The sequence below is a fragment of the Anabrus simplex genome, chromosome 5, assembly GCF_040414725.1.
Source record: "Anabrus simplex isolate iqAnaSimp1 chromosome 5, ASM4041472v1, whole genome shotgun sequence".
Classification (NCBI taxonomy): Eukaryota; Metazoa; Arthropoda; class Insecta; order Orthoptera; family Tettigoniidae; genus Anabrus; species Anabrus simplex.
The window spans coordinates 336,759,011-336,782,601 of NC_090269.1; the positions used below are offsets into that span (position 1 = coordinate 336,759,011).

Below are 23,591 nucleotides of genomic sequence, written 5' to 3' on the forward strand. Positions count from 1 at the left end.
GGGTGGATTCTGCGCTTTAAGGAACGGCACAATATCACGTGGCAGGTAGTGTGCAGAGAAGCCGAATCAGTGAACACTAGTGATGCAGACTGTTGGCGAGAAAACGTGGCTCACATAATCAATTCGTATGCACCGAACAATATCTTCAATGCCGATGAGACTGCATTGTTTTTTAATGCCGAGCCCAAACGGACTTATGGTTTTAAGGGAGAGAAGTGCCATGGCGGGAAATCTTGTAAGGATAGGATCACAGTCCTGTGTTGCAATGCGGACGGAAGCGAGAGACTTCCTCCCCTCGTCATAGGCAAGTTCGAGAAGCCGTGTTTTAAAGGCATCGGGCACTTTCCGTGCAAATATAAGTCGTCTAAAAATTCCTGATGACAGGCAAAATTTTGGAGGAGTGGCTGGTATGCCTTGAGCGCAAAATGGCATGCCAGGATAGGAAAATACTTCTGTTGTTGGATCAGTGCACTGCACACAAACATAATCTAATTTTAAAACATGTGCGTCTTTTTCTGCCGGCCAACACCATGAGCTACTTGCGGCCCCTAGACCAAGGCATAATTTCATCTGTGAAACGTGCCTACAGAAAGCGACTGGTGTGTTACTTTCTCCGGGAAGTTGCTAGAAATATTCCGGCGGGAGAAATACGCAAGTGGAACGTAATCGATGCAATGCGGATTGTGACAGTTGCCTGGGACTCTATTCCTTCATCGACCATCAAGAACTGCTTCAAGTGTGGTTTTGGTTCGTTAAATAGAAAAAGGAGAAGACGACGACAATGAAGATGAATGGGAGGAGATACGGCAAAAGTCCGATGTCGGTATGACTTTCTCCGAATGCATTGCCATAGACCATGCGGAGACTACTTCAGGAGAGCGGGATCCCGCCATGATGATCAGCTGTGATCACGTGGTGCCAGAGGGATATGCAGCTACAGCTGATGTTGAACACGACGAAGATACGACACAGGCGGCAACTATTCCGTCAAAGAATGATGTACTTGCCGCTCTCGCAGTGTTGGATTCAGTGATAAGTGCTAGTGATGCTGACGACGCTACAATTAAGGCTATGGCCCATATGGAGCAGTTCGTAGCTAGTGTTTATTAAAAAAAGATGAAGCAACCTCTCATACATTCTTTCTTTAAAAGGCAATAAGCCTAATGTGTGACAAATAGCCCTACTGGATCATTAAACATTTGTGAACTATTCAGGTACTGTACATAGTTATCTATTATACTGGTACTTGATATTTGTTTAAAATGTATGTCTGAGTTTTTAATGTTTGTTTTGTTGGTGTAATGTCTTTCCAATTTGGACAGCCTTGTTGGCTCCCCTGTGCAAGTGCTTTATACTGCACTTAAATCAAGTAGGTTATAACCTATATGCTTAAATTTCGTCGTGCATATACAGTAGATTACCGTACTCCTTGTCTTTGAATCGTGTTTTATTTTTCCCGGGTGTGAGGTTATGTTTGACAGTGTACGGCGTTATCCAGGAGCATTATTTCAATAAATGCACCTTGTTGGATACATTTGGGAACTTTTTTCCCTACGGCATTTGAAAGGTTTAACTGTGAATCAAGGTGATTGCATGCTTTAAAAGATCTTTGGACATTTTGGGATGCAGCAGGGGTTGGCATTTCTGAACTTCGAGTTAGCAGCGGTTAATTCGAAATCACGTAATTCGAAGTCCGATTTTTGCGTCCCAACGACTTTGAATTAACGAGGTTCTACCGTATACGATTCTCATACACCCACTACTCCATCTTTCATTGCTGCCTGGCAGTTGACACACTGCAAGCCGGTTACTGGCGGAGTCGTGAAGGTGACCTTATGGATGACTGCATACAGCGTTGCCATGCTTAATCATTCACTTTTACCCTATTACAGCACGTTTAGATTTTACTGACAGAACTTATGGCAGTACTGTGTACTATTGGGCATACGGAAAGGCAACTCTTTGGAAATAAATACAGGAAATATCACTTTGGAAATAAAACCAATTATCTAAACCCTTTTTCGCCAGGAGAAACATCTCCTTGGAATTGAAACCACGATAGCATGAAGTTTAAAACATTGGCATGGAAACTTTTAAAAATTTATAATTCATATATGTCACTTTGGACTTGGAAATAAGTTCTTGAATTCTCCCAAATATCACTTTTGTAGCTTTAGCTCTTACAGTTGAAGCAAAGAAATTAGTGCAGAAAGAAATTAGTTTTGGGAACAGATATTTTTATGAAATAAACTTAAGATTTTCTTTTTTATGGTATTGCCGTTCTTAATGATTTTGCTATTCTTAAGGCTACTGTTTGATGTTAGGCGATGATGAAACAAACCAATGGATTTCAGTCGGTGCTTTTACCCTGGAGCCCAGCTCATAGCTGCGCTGATGGCTGCTATTCTCGCCACATCCATGGTCTCAAACACATTTGATTTTTGAGCCTGGCTCATCGCCGGCTATCCTGTAACTTGGACTGTGAGTGGTTCTTTCAAGGTCACCCGCTCTCCCACTCTTCCTCTCTTCGCACTCGAAACACACATTCAGTGATCACTTGCTCACTTGCTATCTGAACCTGTCTTCGAACGCAACGCAATTTGGAACCAGCGGCATGCGGATCGTTACAAGAGGTTCATATGGGATAAAAGGAGTGGTTAGATGACGAGCTGCCAGTAGACCATACGTTGTATGAGGGAAAGTGGCTTGTTTTATCGGTTTAAAAGTGGAGTTTCTATTTGTGTTTTAATTGGTTTATTGTTAACTACTATTTTGACTCTACCGGGAGAGTTGGCCGTGCGATTAGGGGTGTGTAGCTGTGAGCTTGCATCCTGGAGACAGCGGGTTCGAACCCCACTGTCTGCGGCCCTGAAGATGGTTTTCTGTGGTTTCGCATTTTCACACCAGGAAAATGCTGGGGCTGTACCTTAATTAAAACCACGGCCGCTTCCTTCCTATTCTTAGGCCTCTTCTATCCCATCGACGCCATAAGACCTATCTGTGTCGGTGCGACGTGAAACAAATAGCAAAAAAACTAATTTATTCTATTGACTATGTGTTTATCTTTGTGTATTTTTTATTTGCATTAAATATATTATTTTACTTCTATGTCAGTGCCTTATTCAGTTTTATTACGTTTTACTCTTTTTAATTTTAGGGGAAAGTAAGGCATTGCGAATTAGATCCACTACTTAAATTCATAATAATTTTCCTCATTTTTCTAATCCTAGTCAGTGGTTTAATTATAATTTTTAATCCATTTCGTCTCATCTCGTACCTTTAAAGATAAAAATTTCATTGTTCCGTATTGAAAGTATTAACGTTAAAAATTAAATAATTGAAAGAGGTTCAACCTATTCAATACATAGGAAAGAAATGTAGTGATTAATAGTAAAAATAAATGGGACCGGTTTCGACCCTAGTCCAGGTCATCGTCAGCCGTAAAAACATGTAAAACAATGCATATGAAAAAGAAAAAGATTAATTAAACTCTGGATCGGTATAAGATGAAACAGTACGTGATATTAAGAATGGTAGTATGGCACACGCAATGATAGGCGAAGATTCACAATGTTTGTGGCTATCATTGCGTGTGCCATACTACCATTCTTAATATCACGTACTGTTTCATCTTATACCGATCCAGAGTTTAATTAATCTTTTTCTTTTTCTTTTTCATGTGCATTGTTGTACATGTTTTTACGGCTGACGATGACCTGGACTAGGGTCGAAACCGGTCCCATTTATTTTTACTATTAAATAAAATGTAATCACTACATTTCTTTCCTATGTATTGAATAGGTTGAACTTCTTTCAATTATTTAATTTTTGTCATCTCGTACCGTCAGGGGTCGATGACTTAGCCCACTTGAAACAAGCATCATGATCATCATAATCATCAAACTATGAAATGACGTGGCGAAAGAATGTGGAACGATTACGTCAACTTTGTTCTTTTGTTCTTGCCATTTAGGGGACCTCTATCATTACAAGCAGGTGATTTATATGAAGTACCTCGCGTTTCATGGAAAGTTTGGCAGTTATTTTTTCAAACTGTAAACATATTTTGTTTAGGGGACCTAACTAAAGTCAAAATGAGATACTCCATAATCCCTTATTTTAGATTATTCAAAGGTACACTGTTAAATTACGAAATGAAGTATTTGTAGCTCATTTCTTCAATCAACTCCTGCAGTAGAAATGCACTGAAAAATCCAGGCCAAGCGTTGTACACTTTTTATTTCACATTCAGTACACCAAATTATTGTAAGATACACTCGCCAACAGAACTGCGACTCACTCGTTAAAAAAATCTCTGAATTTATTCCGCACTTCAAAAGCTTCAGCTGGTGCTGTGTTGTTTCTCCTCGACAGGGTAGCTCTTGAAAGTACGTCTGCGTAGTCTGTGTTCATATCCTCTATATCTATAATCAAATTATGCAAAATACAAACCGCCTGAACTATCAGTTCCTCTGTTTTGAATTTTCGACTACAGCTGAGAGCTGCCAGCAGCGTGCGCACGGGGCTGCTGCAGGGTAAAAGCTCTGTGGCGAGCAGCGTGGCTATAGTCAGCAGCGAGATGTTAGGGTGAGCATCCATGTGACAGCAGCGAAGCTGCAGCATAAACTTACCTTAAGAGTACCTGTGATGTTTAAGTGAGTTGTGTTTTTCGAAGGCTTCCGGTTGGAATGGACCAGTAAAACCTTTGGTTTGCTGAGTGGAATGAAAGGAAACAAACTACATGCTTCACATCTTGCATCACCTTCAGTAGAGTCAAATTTGGGCCACTTCAGTTAGTTGCACCAGGCTTCCTTAAATTTCTGAAGTTTGCACGTTGCTGTTTTTGGAACAGACTGTTGACTCTGAAATTTTGCTGCTCATTTCACACATTGCTTAGAATAAAAGTTTATATAGTTTGGACTTAAGAACAAAATACAGAACTGTCTTGCATTACCATATGTTGCCAAACGCTACAACCATAGCAATGGCTTACAGCAATGGAAAATTACTCAAGCGCACATTGAGATTACAAGATTGTTCTGTAACTAGCTGGTTGATGTTGGGATATACAAGGGATGTGAACTTATTACTCTTGTAACTCAGTGGAATTGAGTAATTTTGAAACTTTGAACTTAATCATGAATTTAATATATATTTTTTTACATCATATAAGATCTACTGCCAGATAAAAATTGGGAATACTAATATCAAAAAAGGCTAGATGCTAGACTTGTTTCCTCTCGCCATCATCACCTGGTGCCCAGTCTATTTTTCGAGCCCTTATTGAACGTATTCAGCATTAGCTATTGTACATCTGTTTTTCATGTAGGCCACTTACAGTTTATAAGTTTGTGAATGTAATGTTTCTCTTCCTGCTCCCTAATAAATATATTGTTATACCCTATCCAATATGAGAACTGTTATTGATCAAATATAGCAAACAAGGGAAATAATTCCAATGGGTAGCTTGATTGACAATGGATTAATTAAAATCTAAATAAGTGAAAGAAAAATGCTCTGTATTGCATTTCAGCCAGTGACTTCTTAGATATTCTTGAATTTACTGCGTGTTTAGTTTAATTTTTGGTCTGATTTGATTTTTTCTTTGTTTCTAGGTTCATCAGTCTCTTTGAGTATGCTGAGGAAGTTCTGAAATGCACAAAAATCATAGTGTGTTTCAGTAAGGATCGCAGTGATCGAAGTGAGTTGTTTTTATGTTTTTTGGACATGACTGTAATGATTTGAAGAATAGGACATTGGAGTCATATTTCTTTACTAGAAATGGTTGTATAGATAAGTAGTGTAATATTATGGAACTTGATTTTGTTTTCCTTTGGAATCGTTAAAGAAGATGCCACTTAACCACGATAAAATAGATAGCTTATGGTGGCTGAGTTGAATTAAGCCTGGTTTCAAAATCTTTGACTTTTTACCACAGTCAAAAGTTTACCGGTTGTGAGCGAACGGTTAGGCAGCTAACCTCAGGAGTAAGTTGTATATAATTCCAGTACCTATAGATGGCCCGTTAATGAAAGTGATAAATTTTCCATCTAACTCATTCTTGGTTGCCAGAGTTTCGTCCCAGTATGCCAATTTGGCTTAATTGGATGGTAACTAGCACACCTACCAAAAGGCATGGGTAGTGCATATAGTGGATACTACTACTAAATATTTTCATTAGTCCCCTGAAGTGGGCGGCGGGCCTCCTTGATGGTGATGCAGTCTCTCATGCCAGGAAACTTGTATCGGAAGAGATTTGCGGAGAAGGTGAGAGGGTTGGCAGCTGTGGCCTATATTAGGAACTGTCCCAGCATTTGCCTTACTGCAGGAGAATGGAAAACTGTGGAAAACCATTCTCAAGACAGCTGATGATGGGGACCAGCCCCCTGTATCTCCCGAATACAGAGGTGTAGAGCCATGGCCATCCCTCCTCTGCTCGGTTGGCCCGGTCAGTTTACAGAGCTGACGGACCACGGACCAGCTGTAGCCGAGACCCACTCTGCATCCACCCTGTGTAGGCTACTTGAAGCCACAGGTAAGCACCTGAATTTTTGCTGAATTTGCACCTTCTGAAGGTTGATCTCACTGAAACATTGTACAGGTGTGGTAGGTAGATGTAAGAGAGGGGAACGAAGGGGAGAAGTTGTGGAAAGCAAGTAGAGTAATGCTTTAAGGGTAAAGAAATGAGGGGACTGGGGGATCTACTTGGAGATTTCAGAGGAGGTTATTGGTGAGGAATTGGTGCAAGTGGCAAACAAGGAAATGGAAAAGGAGGGAGGAATTACAAATGTAGAGTAGAAGGTAGGAAAGAGGTGGAACAGGGTGTTGAATGGGCAGGGGGTTAGGGAGTAGGTTGTGCAGCAGTCAGAGAAGATGGAGACCAGAAGGGGAGGATCTAATGTGGTGGTTGGTATTGAGGCTCCGGTCATACAGACTATTGTTAGGCATGTGTGGAAAGTGTGCAAAGGAAAGGGTATAGTATTGTCAAGGAATTAGGTTGAGACATGCTGAGTAAAGTAGAAAGCATTAAGGAGCGACATGAATAGAATTAAGTGTGCGCGATCTGATTTTGACAGCATTAGAGAAGTGATATCAAGAGGAGAAAGACAAGACAAAGACATTGTAAAAATTGATGGTCAAAGCCTTGAAATTGTTCACTTTTAAATACCTAGGGAGTGAATTAATGCAGAATACAAGGCTAAACGTGGAGGTTAGCAAGAGGGTACAGCAGGGCAATGCATTCTGCCAGAGTTTAAGAAATCTTGTCTGGAATAAGGAGGTATAAAGAGATAATGTACAAAATGTATTAGGCATCCATATTGACTTATGCAACTGAGACCTATTCTCCAGACCACCTTTTTTGCCAACTAAAGCGGAAGTGAGTGTATAGACCAGGGGATGGTGCGGGCGACAGGGGCAGCGCCTACGGTGTTGTCACACGGTAGGTGAGAGGGCAAGGGGGGGTTGCGCTACTCAGAGCGAGTTTTGGCAATGGTGCAGTCAATGCGGAGCTGCCATACTTACTCACTCAATGGATGTCCTGAACATTTGGGTGCAGTTCCAATCATAGTCTGTTTAAAACAGCAGTGAGAGAATTTTATCAGTGTGCTTCGCTTTTACAAAAACAGTGTATGTGCGTATTGTGTGCTAATTCATAATTCTTGTAGTCTCTTGTACGTTTGTGGGTTTCTTCTTACTCATTACTGGATATTATTCTGCAATGGATCCGAACAAAAATTCACCAGACTGTTATCAGTTGAAGAAGAAGCGCAAGATTTTTACTTCCGGTGAGAGAAATATGATTCTGTTTATAAGCATTTCTGAGCGAATAATATTGACGGCGGGATTAGTTTACCTCGTGTGCTGACCCCGGCTCTGATTCTGACTTGGGTGTGCAGCCACTCGATAGTGACACGGATTAATTACTGCGGCACAAGGTAAGCTGAGATTGAAACCTCCTGAAGAATAATAATATGTAATATTTTTTATAAAAATATATTTGTAATAATTAATTTATTGAAATTGTACTGGACAAAGCGGAGGTGGGACAGGTTTTTGCCTGGATCCCCAACTTCATCTGTCAGTTTCAAGTTAATTCTAGTATGAGTAGGCCCCTACATAATCCTCACTTCTCTCACTTTTTCATAAATCGCCCGTGAGTAGCAGTTCATTTCAATCAGGAATCAGGCATATATTTAGATAATAATAGTGAATAATAAAAATAAAATATATATATACTGTATATTGATAATGATAATAATAATAGTAATAATTTAATGAATGTAATGCTTACGGTTTGTCAAAACAATTCGTTCGCAATGCTTTAAGCGCGAAATTGTAGTTAGTACATTAAAATTGTGAAAGGCTCCATGGCTCAGGTGGCAGCGCGCCGGCCTCTCAACGCTGGGTCCCGTGGTTCAAATCCCAGTCACTCCTAGTCAGATTTTTGCTGGACAAAACCGAGGCGGGACAGGTTTTTCTCCGGGTACTCAAGTTTTCCCTGTCATCTTTCATTCCAGCATCACTTTCCAGTATCATTTTAATTTCATCTGTCAGTCATTAATCATTGCCCCAGAGGAGTGAAACAGGCTTCGGCAGCCGGCTCAATTCCTGTCCTCACCGCAAGATGGGGCTTCATATATTCCATCCCTGACCCGATCAGTGACTGGCAAAACAGATTGTAGGTTTTCACATTTAAAATGTAATTCGGTAAATTAATTGTTTAAAGATATAAGCCGTTAAAAAACTGTATGGGATTCTAACACGCATACGTGAATGTATTAATTATTTTCAATCCATTCGAGGTTCAATCCGTGAGCTGTGCTGTGGTGGAGTACAATTTTGAATCGCGTGCCGGCTCATTTGGCAACCACGGTGAGTGTGACGAGACAATGTCACTTCAGCTTTAGTCTGCTCAAAAGGTGGTCCGGAGAATAGAGAATAACAAGTAGGGAGGAATAGAATTCAAGCCAGCAAAATTAAATACCTAAGTATAATAGGAATGAAAAATTGACAAACGAAGATATGAGAAAGATGGTTAAAATGGAAAACTGAGAGAATTGATAGGGGTAAACTAAGGTGGTTTGGACATCTAAAGAGGATGTTAGAGAAAAGAATACCAAAACAGATGATGGAGATGAATTTCGAGGGAAAGAGAATGAGAGGGAGGAATAAGGTAGATTAATTCAATAAAAAGGAGTGCAAGAAGAATAAACCTGAACTGGGACAATATGATTGAAAAGGAATGGTAGAAGGATAGGGAATGGTGTAGAACCACCATAAATGTCCCGACCTGGCTGGAGCCGAATAAAAGGAAAGGAGGGGATGTTGAATGGATTTAATTAGTGCCTGTGTTATCCATGTTAACCTCTTTCAAAGTTTTAAATCCAAATTTGCCAGTTTGTGTATTCCTATAGTTGATTTTTTTATATCTGGAAGTAATTTTAATTTCCTGGCAGTATCGTATCTGCTATGTTTTTCTTTTTTCTTTTTTAAATGCTATTTGTTTGGGGTGTCGATCTATAGAGGTCTTTTGCCCCTACTTGCACCATGTGATATGCACCTGCGTGTAATTGGAATGGAAGAAGTGTAGTGTTGAATGTGAGGAAAGGAACGTTGAGGATGACACAAACACCCAGTCCCCAGGCCAGGGATATTAATCATTTACAATTAAAAACCCTGACCCAGCCGGGTATCGAACCCGGGGCCGCCGGGTGACAGGCGGACGCGTGGCCTCCTACGCCACAGGGCCGGATTACTTTGTTACGTTTGTTCTATAATTTAAAGTTCTCTTACTTGAATATTTTGATAACTTTAATATTTCGTTTCCCAGGCGTTAAATGTTTATCACGAAGATGGGGGGTGAAAATACATTTGGCTTGGATACTGGAGTTGAACCTTGGGGATTGAAATAGTTTTGTTCACCTTGGGTATGGTACGATACCTGGAGAAATTATTTCTGTCAGTATTGCGTGATGTGCTACATTCCAGGGCAGCCTGGGGTCAAGGAGAGGGGTTGGGGTCAATGTGCACTTCAGACAATGAGAGTAAGAGAGAAAACTGGCTAATTATGGCATGCCATTAACTCACGATGTTGTAAAGGGTGTGAGAAAGGATATTGAAGCAGAATTTGGCATTCCAGCTAATACGCCATCGATTATGCAAAATAAAAACAAGAGTGCTAGCGCTGTGCACGGGTCATGTTTTTCAGTGGAGAGGAAAGGTTTTAAGATCTCAAGTTACCCAGAATTGTAGGAAGCTATGTTTAAGTGGGTGAAATGTATGAGGGACAAAAACATTCAACTTTTATACTCCATATTTCAAGAAAAAGCACTTAAATTTGTGGAGGAGTTCGGCATTGAATCGTTCCAGGCTAGTGCAGAGTGGCTAGGTAAATTTGAACATCACAACGGAATCGTGCAGAAAGTTATGTCAGATGAGTTCTAGTGTATCTGAGGTTGACTGAAGACTATTGGCAAGTCTCTACCTTCTTTGAAAATACTTCAGTTTGGCAATAACTGACGTTCCCATCCTAAGGTCACAGGAAACTTGCTAGCTATATACGTGTGGGTTTTTTTTTACCACCAAACATGACCTCAAATTTGGAGCTTCTGGACCAACAACTCAACAATATCAGTCTTCTGGATGCTATTATTATATTGCAGAAGTTGTAGAAAAGGAGGCAAAAGACACTGACACTTTATTCATAGATTTGAATTTGTAAGTACTGTAAAATGAAAATGTACTAGTAATACCGGTATAACTGTGTAGTAGTTTAACACTAGAAAGACAGAGGGGTCACATTTGACCCTTTCATAAATTCAACACTGCTGTTGCCTTAATTTAACTTAAATTTTGTTCAGGCTGTATTACTTTTCATCACTTAGGCTTTATTTGCTGCTGTTAAAATTTGGATGCCCCAGCCCTAACAGCTTGGTCCCTATAATTTAATTTCCCTAGAAGGACGGGTTATTTTTGACCCATATTAATTTTTACAAGAATCTCATTGTATTTCCATAATTGTGCTTCTAATTTGCTTCCTATGCGTGATGCCGACTGTTAGCTTCTTCCCTCACTCCACTTGATCTGCTTGCTACCTTTACCTATTTATCCCCTACCCTTTCCACCGTGAGTCAAGGTTAGAACAATCCCACCTTCGCAGTAAGGAGCTTGTGAAACTTGCATTATAAACAGTTTGTTGTAGTCATTGAGCTGTTTGTTGTGGTGGTTTTAAAAATGATTCCTCAAATACAGAGCGCAGAAGCTACTTGAGATTGGACGATATAATAGTTTCTCTCCAGGAACTAGGTGAAGATGACTCTGGGGACAAGTCAGGTCCAGCACTACATGGAAAACAAAACGTTGGTGGGTGCGTCACAAGCATATACACTCCTCATGGCTGAATTTATTTTCAATCTCATACAGAAATGTTTGGAAACACAGGCTGAAAGGCAGCTGCAATGTAAGAACTGGTCTGTGACTATGGATGAACCTGATGAATTTCTGGGTATATAGTATGCCCGTTGGGGCAACTTGTGCGAGAACCATGGATTTGAAATCACTGGTCCAAAAAGTGGGGAGTTGAATTGTATAAGAATGCTATGTCCTGAGATATTTTATAGAAATTTTGAGATTCTTGAGATTCGATATCAGTTCCTCGGTGTCAAACTTAAAATTGATAAGTTTGCCCTGATATCAGAAGTATGAAAATGGTTTATTTCAAATTGTCTTAATTTGCTATAAACCTGTAGCTTGGATTACAATTGAACAACTGTTCTCCAGCAAAACTCGCTGTCGCATTTTGCAATTAATGGCACCCAAGCCCGGAAAATATGAACAAAAATTCTGGATGTCCATAGATAAAGAATCTATATAAATCTTGAATGTATGTCCCTATCTAGGAAGGGATGAACAGTGCCCTGAAAATGTGCGTTTGGATGGTTATGTTGTTGAGAAGTTAATGGCCCCTTTCATAAACACGTGTAGGTTGTCACTTGGGACAGTTTTTATGCATCACTGTAGCTAACTGAAAAGCTTAAATCATAGGGAACCAGTGGTCTTGGTTCAATAAATCTGGTAAGATGCGAGGTTCCGCTGGAGGTGAAAACTTCTCGAGCACAGGTTCTAAAAGGGATCAACTAACTTTCGAGTATTTATCAAGTCAAGGTCTGCGAGAATGTACATATGCTCAGTTCAGTTCATCCAGATGTCCAGGTGGGAACGGACGGAAAGAAGAAACAAGACACCATAACATGTTACAACGGAACTAAGTATTGTACCAGTAAAAGAGCCCGACTTTAAGATTTTAATTTTAACGTAAGCATGAAATAGTTCTCAGGGCGAAACTGGATAGACACTAGCTAGGGCTTGGTACAGGAGGCAGGGTCCTATCTACAAGAAAAATTTTAATCGGATTGTAAGAGTTTATTCATGAAATGCATATCAAATTGCACATCGCCTCATTGTACATAGGGGTTGTCTTCAATATCGTCCTTTTAATGGTCCGGGTCTCCAGCTCACCGGGCCGAACAGGCTGGAACACGTTCCGGAAGATGCCAAATACTCCGTTAAAATGAGGCCGAAACACCCAGGTTGGTCATGTATGAGTAAGTCTCGAACTCCCGATGTTCTGGATGATCTCCGATGGTCTCTGACGATGTTGCAGGTAATCACTCATTACCTAAGTCCAATGTGGCTGATAGACTCAATGTCCACAAAGACTTCGAAAATGTGTTCTTTGTCACTCGCAGAATTTACAAGTCAAAATTCATAAAGACCTTGAATAATTGGTTTCTCACCACTGGCAAAATCACAAGTCAATGTCCATAAAGACTTTAAAGAATTCGTTCCTTAACACTCGCGAAAATGACAAGTCCGTGTTCACAAAGACTTTGAATACTTTCAGAGTTCACGCGCGCACAATTGCCAAGTTCCATATGGCCATGATGGTTTAAGTTCCACATGAAGACTGTAACTACTCGAAGATAGCCTCTGACTACGGCAGCGTGTAGAGCCAGGCTGAATACTCAGCTGCGACTGACTGATCAGGCTAAAGTGAGCCCTCCTTATATTCGGTTTGGGGGCTTCTACGTCATCATATAGCGTGATCCCTTGAAGCTGGTTATCCCATGAATCCCTCGACGGATTTACTTGAGATTCATGCTTTGCGACGTTTATGTGATTCCCTTCAAAATGACATGTCGCTTAAGTCGCTACCATAATTATTAGAGGAGTTTTAAAATGTTCTTAATCGAATGTTCGTGAAGGTGTGACACTTGAATCCAGAACATACCAGGTCAGGCCAGCTACACTTGGCATGTCAGACGGGTGATCTATCTTGCCCCTGCCGCTACGTCACACACACAGCTGTCCTCGACTCGCTCGCTCATTCCACCGAATGTAAACAAACCAGGCTTGCTCGGAAGATTACACGTGATGATTAAATGCAATTAACTATTAAAAAAATACGCATGTACAGGTCGTAACTGGTACAGTATGGAGTCGACTTTGTGGACCAAATGGCCAGAAAGTATACTGTCAAGCCAGCTGCACATAGTTGGCCCTTGCATGCATGCATGCATGCATGCATGCGTACATACATAATGTTCTCGAATTAGCAGGAATAAACGCATGGGTGTTGTACAAATAGGTTACAGATATCAAGATCTTGTGAAATATCTTTCTCCTACAACTTGCTGAGGAATTTACCGCATCAAATACCCAGAGTAGAAATAAAAGTACCGATACTGCAGGCGGTGATGAGTGATATAGAACCATAATCTAGCCGAAAATGCAGGAAATGCCAGGTGCGCAACAAATGCAAGAAGGACGTGAAAGGTGGGCATGTGTGTAAGGCATGCAAAAAGGTTGTCTGCAAGAGATGTATTGGAAAAGAGAAAATTGTCACGTCTGTAGAATGTTTGTTGACGATACTCATTCAGACATACTGTACTTCATCACGTGCTCTTCAGACCACTGAAGGATGTGCTTAGTAACTTATATATCACTAGTGTCATTTTTGACCCCTCCGTCTTTCTAGTGTTAATAAAATAAAATCAATCGACTTCTACAGTGTTAATACGATTGCATTAAACCCTAGCTTGTAGGCCCACAGGAGTATTCTAGTAAGTTATAGTAGGAGTAGCAATATTGGACTAGTGTGTTTATAATACTGTAATAGTAACCCTCCCTTTTTTTTTTTCCTTCCTTTGAATTTTCGATATCTCAAAGTATGTAGGCTATATATATATATTTTTTTTAAATGCCCGAAGACATTTTGAGAAGATATCGAAGTTCGACTGTAGTTTGGATGAATAATTCGCAGTCCAAGATTTTATTCCGTAGTGCTACATCCCAGTTTACACTTTGCCGTTTATCATTAACCTTTTCACTGCCAAGTTTTGATGACCAGGTGAACCCTGTGGGCCAGGTTTTTAATTTTTTTAAATTTTTATTTTAAGGAAGAAGCCCTTTTAGAGATAAATTTTCACTGATAATATTAATATTAATGTAATGCATATCGTCCCCTTAGTCCCACGGCCCAATAATGGGTCAGGGATGAAGTGAGATAATATTTTACGGCATGTTTTTACGAGTGGATGCCCTTCTTGATAAAAACTTCAGTTGAGAAGATAAAGATTAAATGAATGATAGTGAATGAAACTGGGTAAGAAAGTGGGAGGAATCTGCTGTGGCTTATGAATAGGACCTGTCCCGGCATTTTCTTGGGAGTGCAAAAGGGAACAAACAAACAAAAAAACTCTCAGGACAGCCAACGGTGCGGTTCAAACCCACTCCCCTGCCGAATGCAAAGCTTGGCTCCATAGCCGTAGCATGTTAACACGCACGTCTACTCCGCTCTGTGATGTTATTACTGAAATATAATTTGTTGATCCAAGAACTGATATTATCAAAATCATTGACATTTGGGGGGAAAAGGTATTTGAGGAGGGGATGACAATTCCACTAGAGATTCATTATTACTATTTTGTCTCGCCCTTTCTGGTAGTTCAGTATCGCCCCCTATATATTCTCAATCTTTATCAAAATCTAGCTCTCCAGAATCACTTTATGAGGAAACATTCCATTTCTTTGCCAACAAGAGATGAAGGTATACTTCAAAACTCCATGATTGCTACACCTTAGAGGGAATGATGTTCCACTCTTAACGAAGCCGAAATATCAGATCGCTTTCAAAACGCGAAGTGGAGTGGTATATCTACCGTAGAGAACTTCTTTGGTGTGCATTTCCACAATATTTCAAGGCATGGCCCTATATCCCGTTCTTTTAAGAAATCGGTGAAGCACACACTGCACCAAAACACATACGGGTTTGGTGCACAAGGCACAGCGTTCACTACAGTGAATATATGGGTTTGGCATTCAATGCGTTAAGCTAGTCAGAATCTAACTTCAGGCTGTATTCAATATGATTAGTGTCCTTATGATCTCTTCCTTCTAACTTAATACTGTATTAACTAATGTAAGGCTGTTATTCTACTCTGAGGAATGATTGGTAGGATTTTTGCTATTTGCCTTATGTTGCACCGACACAGGTCTTATGGCGACGATGGGATAGGAATGGGAAGGAAGCAGCTGTGGCCTTAATTAGGATTAAGGTACAGCCCCAGCATTTGCCTGGTGTGAAAATGGGAAACCTCAGAAAACAGTTTTCAGGGCTGCCGACAGTGGGGTTCGAACCCACTATCTCCCGATTACTGGATACTGGCCGCACTTAAACGACTGCAGTTATCGAGCTCGGTAGGATGTTTTTGTATGGTATTCTACTTCAAATGTGCAGTCGAGACAGGTTTTACTTGTGAAGCATTTCCTAGATACTTGGTTTATCACCGATCTAAAATTATATTCATGAAGGAAGTTCAAATGATTATTTACACTGTATTATGGGGGGAAAAAATCTTTTGTTGCACTTCAGTGGCAGATGTATGCTAGTCATTGACATTTTTCTTGCAACATTTAGCACTACATATTATGAGGAATTTGAAATCAAGTTCTGAAATTATTTATTTGTAACAAGTAAATTTTAGTAATTTTTTACTTGTAATAGTTATACATTCTAATAATCAATATAAATTGCATCACAATCTTTGTAATATTGGAGCCCCAGCACAACATTCAGAGTTGTCCTTTCTGCATAACACGATGAACATTTGATGATTACAAAATAAAAGGTTATTGCAATTCATTTATAAAATGCACCAATACTGCAATACACCACTTATAACACAAAATAGGAGTGCAAGCATGATACCACCTCAGCCTGCCAAAAGTTATGTTTCTATCAATTTTCAAATGCACTAACTTTTTTCTTTTTAAATTTACTAGATGTCTTGAAACTACAATTCCTTAAAAAGGTACACTGCCATAATTTCAATTAAAATACTTCAGGTATTTTTTCATAATGGAATTTGAAAAATATAGGCGTTAGTTTTATTGATATTTTCAGAATGTTAGGATGTCACAGAGCCACCCACTAGATTTGGTGTACTATTCCTTGTTATATCTTTAGTTCACTGCTATCGTGGTGCTGTTGAGCTTCACTATTTGACATTTTCTAAAATCTTTCAATCTGTTTTTGTTTCAGATCTTCTTGTGCGTACCTTCATGTTCCTGGGCTTTACCACCTTGCCACCAGGACATCCTCTAATTCCCAGGAACACTGATTCCTGCAATCTGTACATGCTCTACGACATTGAGTAGTCTCGCTCTGCAGGATGATTCCTTGCCACTTTCTGTAACTCGAGGTCAGCTGTCGCTCAACATCTCCTACAGCACTCCACAAGAGAGCTGTAATGTTCATAAATGAACACTGATGGTTGAAAAAACAGTGAAACTTGCATATAGCTTAAATGGAATGCTTGTTGTGAAGATGTTAGTCTTCATCCAGTTAGATTCATAGATGATTGTTAGGAAAACTTCAGGGAATGTGTTTCATTGGGATTTGTTGCATTGAAGACTGTCTTATACTTAAGAATCCTTTCTTGTGAAGTGTTCTGGAGAAATGTTGGTTACAGCTTATTGGTACTCTCACGTTATTTAAGCTCTTAATTTAGTATGTTCCTTACTTTCTAGATTAGTTACATAATCATTCATATGTGCTAGGACCTGGCATAACTGTTAAGAAATTTTCTTGTTTGTAGTTTATTTTAATGTGTAGGGTAGATTTTTATCTCCATTCAATTTTCTATGGTGTGTATGGTACTATGTCAGTCATTTATATGGAAGTATTGATGAACAATGTATTTCATGACAAGGAATAGAATTAATCAAGGTTTGCCCATCTCAGTATTTGAAATGAGAATGTAATCTTATCAGTACGAGAACAGTCTTGACTTACTATAAATTATTTGTGAAATCTGGATGGAATCATTAATCATGGGGGGGGGGGGGTGCTATTGCTATTGAACTACAGGCTCATATTTGTTGGAAAATAAAAATCTTATTCTAAATTTTCATCTAGAAATGAGCAAGAAAGGAAACTAAAGGGGGCACTTAAAATTAGGCTGACTAAAAGGGAAAGGAAGCCTATACTAGTCTTTACTAGAACTGGACCAGAATGTTTTGAAAATTCAAGCATTGTAAATTTTTGCCCGTTCAGGTTTAAAAAAAATAGATTTATTCAATTTCTGTATGATAAACAAATTGAAATTATTTATCCAGGTAAAAAATGCCTTTTTGCAACCTTCCAGGGTTGATCTAATAATTTTTTTTTTTTTTTCAAAATGAATAGTGCTATTAGTCTTTCTTTAAAAAAATTGTACTATTAGTATTATTGATACATATATTATATCCCCAAATTGCATGTATGAACAGTATTTTATATTTTTGAAGAGGATTGTCTGAAATCGATATGAAAGGGTGTTTTTATTTTATGACCATAGGAATGTGTTGTTTATTTATATTGATAACGGTACTGTAGGTTTTATATGTATTTGTTGTTTATTGCTTTAGAAGCTGGTTACTCTAGGGAGTTTGGTAGTTGTTACCGATTTATAAGGGAAGAAAGTGGCAAGGGATTAGATTAAGTTCATTTAGATTTCCAATTTATAACATCATAATTCTTGTAAGTGATGAGAGATGTAATTCCCATGTACCGAAAAATATGATGGGGACAATCTTGGTTGAGCATTCATGTGGCAGTTTGGAAAATGGCCTGTTTCAGAAACAAAAAGCATTTATTTCAGTGTGAATTAAAAAGTACAAGTCTCCATGTTTATTTGTAGTTTAAAATATGATCATGTGAACATCTTATTCTAACACATTTTCCATTCGTTTGCTGATCCAAGAATGTTTCAATCTCTGTCTTCTTTGCTGATTGAAAGTGCACAATTATAAAAAAGAAATGTAAAAAAAAATGTAAAACCTTGACAAAAATAACAAAAAAACTGTAGTTTTAGCTGTTTCAAGGTAATGAAGAAATTTATTAGTAACCATATTTCATTCCATTTTTTAATAAAGAGTGCATTGTATTTCGACACCAATTGGTTTTTAATTTCAGGGGCTGTTACTGGAGATCTGGGAGGGTTGTAAAGTTGTACTGTGAGTAGTCTTTTTTTAGAACTTCATTTAAAAGAAATATTTCATCTCGCCTCATCTCAGACCCTGTATCAGGAAATGGGACTAAGGGAATAAGTATATCTGACAAACATTAAGGAATATAAATCAATTAACCCATTTTCCATCCTAGTTCCTTCAAAATCGGGAAGATAAACACCTATTCTCCAGAGAGAAAATTTGATTGTGTTAGGTTAATGCAACTATTATGAATCGCTTAGTTGTGTTTTTGCAGTTGGGATTGTCTCCTGTAACAAATTTTTTGGAATTGTCAGGTAAGTCATATCTCTTTGGTGTGAATGAAAACTTTATGGGTAGTAGATATTGTAATTCACTGAGCGGAGATGAAAGTAGAAATATTTGTACAATTAAATAATTTAGATTGAAAATAAGGGTGTGCCACCCTGAGGTCTAGGTATAGCGTTTTTCTTACCATGAGGACGTGGGTTTAATTTCCTTCCAGGTCAGGGATCACTACCTTATTACCTTGCCTTATGCAAGAGCTGGTTCAAGGCCCACTCAGCCTACACAAGAGCGATTGAGGATCTGTCTAATAAGATCACAGCCACAGTTTGGAAAGCTAAGAATAGCAGCAGAGAGAATTTGTCGCACTGTCCACACATCACCGTGTATTCCGCAGGTCTATGGGTTGAACAGCAATCATTTAGTTGGCCAAGGCCTGTTAGGGCTGTGGTCCCATGGTTTATATTTTTTTTAATAGTGTAGTATTGGTGCGAATTTACTCCCTTCATAGATCGGTGGTAGAGTGCCGGCCTCCGCATCCCAAGATGTAGCATTCAAACTTGGCAGAGATGCCTATTCCAATTCTGTCGTAAAATGTAGTCGCATAGATCACTGTTGACACGTCGATACATTTAGTGTTTATTCAACAAAATTACTTAAACCTCTGCTAGAGGTAACACGAGGTCTAGTTTACTGTACCATTATCAGAGCAAAACAGAACATCAAAATTGATGTGCAGGCAGCATAAGTGGCTGCAATTAGTGATGGGCAACGCTGTCGCTCAAGACACCTCACAAATCTTGAGACTCTCGACAGATTCATCTGTGCGACGTCCCAGTAACAATGGTAAGCTTCATAGTACACCATCAGTGTTCTCATATGGAAACTTAATGATGGGCAGTCTGAGACAACGTCTAGAAATTTCTCGCAACTAGCACAGGCACTATTTCTCGCGAGAAATTTCTAGAGATCTTGAGAGCATTGTCCTGCATCATATGGTGAGCACAACTGTCAAAGGGACATAACACATCAAGCTCTACACAACCTCATATAGTTTCCTTTTGACTTTTAATACAAGAAGCTACAACCACATCTACCAGCTAATTTTATTATAAATATAGCTACGTTTTCCGACGAATACCTGTCATCGCTCCTAAGCACTTGAACAACTTACTACCACTAAGAGTGACTTTTATTCCTAATTTATTAAGCTATTATAAGCTACTTATGCCATCTCCAGAATAAGGCACCATATTCTACCAAATTTTAATTCAGCGCAGCAATTTTACGTGTTATTCTTAAACTTCTAACTAACCACTTGTTACCACATTCTAAAAAACAAGACATTCGCAAAAATCTATACAAATTGTACCTCTTACTTAAGTATAAAAATAATCAGGATCCTGATCTATCTTTCTTTTAGGTTTGAGATTTTTAGGCTGATGATGCCCTCAACATGGGTGAAACATGTCCCTGTATGCAATATCTTAAGAACTATATATTCAATTTAAATAAAAAAAACACTTATGTATTGAACAGGTGGAATTTTTAATCTAATATTATTTGATTTTAAGTACATTTCAATACGGAACATAATGAGATTTATAACGTGTAAAGACCTATCTGTCGGCGCGACGTAAAGCAACTAGCAAAAAAAATATATATATATATTCCATCATTAGACGGAGTAAGCAAATTCATTTACAGTTTACCATGCATCTGTCATCTGCGTAACACAGCTTCTGTTTTGTCACGGCCCCTCCGACCCTTTATAATAAGGCAACATTATGAAACGATAATCAAGAAAGGGACCACTAGAATAAGATATTGAGAATGCTGCTGTTTCTAAAGCTTTAAATTTCATCGGTGTTTTTCCTTATCGCAGGCTTTTCGCCTGCACGTTATATCAGGCTTGGTTTCTCAAATTCTTGCTCCCGCTCCCCTCCTAACGAATTTGATGTGATGGGTTACTACAAGGATGATTTTCAACTGATTTCAACCTGTTTTGTTATTGTTACAAAACCAATATTTTTAAACTATGATGTCCACAACCTCACCATGTGCTACTATTGTTCATTTGTTTTTCATTCCTTTGTTTCCTAGGTTAACACAGTTTTTAGTTTCAATTATTATTTTAAAGGAACACCTGTCTCACTGAATTTTGTCGCGAGTTGTTTTTGCTCCGCATATTGATGTAAATCTTGTATATTTGTGCTAATTTTGTTTCCGTCTAGGCTCTTTTGTTTTTTCATTTGCTCCTTTGTTTTTTTTGGCATTTTTTAACTATATTATGTAAATTACTTCATCCCCCCTCATTTTTTACTGAAGATGGCTCAAACGAGCCGAAACATGTTTGAATTTGCTTATCCGTCTAATGCTGGAATATGACTTCACAATGGCGAAAAATGAAAGTATCCTCCTATTCAATACATCATATATTCCGTCATTAGACGGAGTAAACAAGTTCAGACATGTTTCGGCTCGTTTGAGCCATCTTCAGTGAAAAAATTAGGGGGGTTGGAATAATTTACATAATGAGTTGAAAAAATGCTAAAAAACATAATGAAAGCGCAAATGAAAAAACAAACAAAAGAGAGCCAGCATTTTTTCAACTCATATTATGTAAATTATTCCAACCCCCCTAATTTTTTCACTGAAGATGGCTCAAACGAGCCGAAACATGTCTGAACTTGTTTACTCCGTCTAATGACGGAATATATGATGTATTGAATAGGAGGATACTTTCATTTTTCGCCATTGTAAAGTGAAAACCGTCAATACGGAATGATTCTAATATCTTGTAATGGAATATATGATGTATTGAATTAGGAGGATACTCTTATTTTTCACCTTTGTAAAGTGATAACCGTCAATACGGAATGATTCTAATATCTTGTAATAAAGTCCTTATCTCATTATCTCTTAATTTGTGACAGGGAGAGCGTCTCGTTTGTTTACGTTTCACAAGTGACTCGGCTGGCTGGCCAGTAGGGATTTCCCAAACAGTGCGCTTTTAAATATACTGACAGCCGTGTGCAGTGGTGTTCATTTAATAAGATTGATTAAATAAAGATCATAAATGTATAGTTCTTGAGGACAAGTGGATTGTAGTTGCGAGTTCGTGCTTGTGCGGGGGGTTCTTAGTTCGAAGAAAAAGTGCAGAAGGATGTACAATGGATCGTCAAATTAAAAAGAAACTTTCCGTAGGTAAACTCTGTGAAAAGAACGCAATATTATGAGTGTCCTGGATTATTTTTTTAAATACTATGAATGTGAGTAGTGCAGTCAGTGAAACAGCTAAAGCTACAGGTTGTTTCGAAAGAACAATCAGTGCTATAAGGAAGGAACACGCACATGGTCCTTTGCGAATTCCCGCAAAAAAAAAGGACGGCAGAAAAATGCAAGGAAAATTAAATATGATGGAATAGTGCAAAGTGGAGTGCGTCGGGTGGTTCACTCTTTTATTTGCTAACATACCACTGACATTTAACGTGATTTAAGTCGGGTAAATGGCGATGATTCTTTGCCACGATTTTCCAAAACTACGTTGTATCGCTTATGATACAGGCTTCTGTTATTAAAGACGGGGTAATAAAGCAGCCTTCATTGAAACCGATGAAATTATTAATTGGAGGCACGGATACCTCCGGGAGATAAAACGTTTGAGGGCACAAAATAAAGCCATAATTTACACAGATGAATCGTGGGTAAATATTGGGCAGACAGTGAAAAAAGAATGGAAGGATACGACAGTGAAAAGTGCACGGCAGGCCGCCATTGAAGGGGTGAGTTCGGGACTTAGGCCACCGAAAAGCCGAGGACCGTGATTCGCCTTAGTGTACGCGGGGAATGAACATGGTTTTGTTCCAAATGCTGCACTAACATTTTTATGCCACAAAAACACAAGGAAATGACTGGTGAAATTTGAGAAGTGGTTTTCGGAAAAACTGTTGCGAACACTCCCGAAGGTGCCGTGATAGTGCTGGATAATGCCGCTTATCATTCCCGTAAGTTGGAATCTGCCGGTGGCTTCTCGGCGAAAAGATGACATCGTACAGTGGTTACGTAAAAAAGTAAATACCCGGTACCTTTTGAGGGCGGGATGCTCAAGCGAGAATTGTTGCACATCACTTCTCAGCAAAGGACTCTGTACAATAAGCAGAGAATAGATGAAATGGCAAAAGCGGCAGGTTGGCAGATTCCAAGTCTCCCGCCTTATCACTGCGAATTAAACCCTGTTGAGATGGTGTGGTCTCAGGTGAAAAACTACATCCAGTATCATAACGTATCATTCAAGAAAAATGATATGGATAATTTAATAACCGCTGCGTATAAGAGCATTACGGTGGACACTGGGCAAATTATGTAAACGAAAAAGAAAAATGAGAAATTTGTGAAAAGCAGACAAATTGCAGGATGATGTTGACTATCAACAGTTTTTAATAAGACTTTCTTCATCGTCCGGATCATCCTCAAGTTCATCTCCCAAGCCCGGTTCATCCAAAGCGGGAACATCAGGCCTTGCAGAAATGATAGGTGTACGTTCAATGTCCGAGAGCAACGACGGTGATTAAGGTATGTTTATTTTTCCATCCTACAAATATCAATTTATGAATGAACTTAAAATTACAAACAAAAAATGTGGAACTGTGACTCCGTTTGAGTCACACTCGAGCATGATCTTCACGAGTCGATTTTGCAACAGCGTGCTCCATCTACGCTGTACTGCAATTTAAGGTTGGAACGTTCTATAGTACAGTTCCAAGCTTTTGACA

General features: G+C 38.9%; 1 long non-coding RNA gene across 2 annotated transcripts in view; it reads left to right on the forward strand.

The window, feature by feature from the left end:
• Window positions 1-18,500, forward strand: part of LOC136874073 (uncharacterized) — a 118,925-nt gene extending 100,425 nt beyond the window's left edge. For both annotated transcript variants that reach the window (XR_010860214.2, XR_010860215.2), the window contains exons 4-5: window positions 5,616-5,701; window positions 16,604-18,500. This is a non-coding gene — a long non-coding RNA (uncharacterized lncRNA). The remainder of the gene's footprint in view (window positions 1-5,615; window positions 5,702-16,603) is intronic.
• Window positions 18,501-23,591: the final 5,091 nt, after the last annotated feature.